The sequence below is a fragment of the Arachis ipaensis genome, chromosome B9 (genome assembly GCF_059453495.1).
Source record: "Arachis ipaensis isolate K30076 ecotype BB chromosome B9, ASM5945349v1, whole genome shotgun sequence".
Classification (NCBI taxonomy): domain Eukaryota; kingdom Viridiplantae; phylum Streptophyta; class Magnoliopsida; order Fabales; family Fabaceae; genus Arachis; species Arachis ipaensis.
In genome coordinates, this window is record NC_142444.1 from 36,959,082 (window position 1) to 36,960,748 (window position 1,667).

General features: G+C 46.3%; 1 pseudogene; it reads left to right on the forward strand.

Moving 5' to 3' along the window:
* Nucleotides 1–646: 646 nt before the first annotated feature.
* LOC148544325 (uncharacterized) lies at nt 647–972 on the forward strand (annotated as a pseudogene).
* Nucleotides 973–1,667: the final 695 nt, after the last annotated feature.

Here is a 1,667-nt window from a genome sequence, read left to right on the forward strand (position 1 = left end):
TTTATTAAAGATAATTAAGGCAAGTTTTGATTTATGGGATTTGAAATAAGTTATGATTATTATCCAATTTCACAATTATTGGATTATTTTCTATATTCAGAGTATAAAGTTGGTAGTTGTGAAATAATAAGGATTTCTATATGATTTGAATTAAATAAGTAATATTTTCAATATTAATACTGCTACTTTGAAAAATAAGGGATTTAATTATATTACTCCGAATTATTTGATTTGGATATTTTATTGAAAATAATGTGAAATTGGGGAGCAAATAGTATTTTCTATATATAATTAGTGTTAGATTTAATTTGGGTTTCAATTACTATATTACCCCTACTTTTATTTGAAATTACGAAACTACCCCTAACCCTAAAAACCCTAACCCAGTTACCCATTCCCTGTAACCCTACAGCCACCAAAACCCTCTCCCAACAATCAGCAGCAGCAACGGCTGCAAAGATGAAAGAAAGAAAGAAATAGAAAGGGAAGCAGGGGAAGGGGGTCTGCCGGAAGAGGAAAGGGGAGATCTGAGAGTGAGGGTTTCGCCACCAGTGGAAGGAGGGAAGCTCGCTGCGCCACGCCGCCGGCAGCATCGCCAAGCTCCCTCACCGTCGCACCATCACGTTGCCACCGATCTGCCGCCGCCATGGCCGTCGCGAAGGAGGGAACCCAGAACAGAGAGGCGCACGAAGAAGAGAAGCTTGCGGCTAGCCTTGTCGCCGCCACTGCTTCCGTGTCTTCCAACGGCGCTACTATCGCCGCCGTGAATCGCGGCCAGGGGGAGCGAGAGCCCAGGAGAGAGGCGTGTCACACTCTGCTGCGGTCGAGCCAGCCTTGCTGCCTCCGCTGCTGGGGGTTGTTTCCATCACGGTCGTCGGCAAGAGGGAGAGAGCAGTGCGGGAGGAACAGAATGCGATGGAGGAGAAGCCGGCTCCGCCACTGCTGATCTGCTGCTCTGCAGTGCTTAGCTGAAGCTTCTGCACTGTTGCTGCCGAAGGAGGAGGAAGCCTTGCCATTGTTCTGGTCACCAGGAGCAGTCCGGTGGCTACCGGAACCACCGCCGGGGATGCCGCCGCTTGGCTCAGTCACTTCTCCTTAGTTACGGTAAGAGTTACATTCCGGAACCCTTGAAAATCTGCACTTTGTTATATTTGGGTAGGAATCGTAAGGTTTTGATAACGTAGGGCTGAGTTCGAGTTATGGCATGTCACGGTTAGAGTTGTTGTTGCTGTTACGAGTAGTTGGGGCTGAGGTTGCCTCTGCCGCCAGAGCTGTTGTCGGGGCCGGTTTGAAATCGCAGCTGCTTCGTTTCACTAGCTCAGTAAGTATTTATGTTTCGAAAAGCCTCGCGTTAGTATTCTATTGTGTTCGGTTAATGAATATGAGTTTTGATAACGTGGGGTCGAGTCCTGATTATTGTATGTTGCGATTAGTGTTGCTATGGTTATTGCGAACGTGACTGGGAGCTGAGGTTTTGGTTGCCGTCAGTTCGGGTTGAGGCAGAAAGGACTCTGTGAGACGTTTGGATTATGGAATTGCGTTTTGAGGTAGGGGCGCTTTCCAAAAACTATGTTTTATGTATTGGAATTATTACATATGGATACTGATGTGAGATAATTGGTATTTGGTGAATGCATCTGCCTTATGTGTTATTTGATTGACTAGAG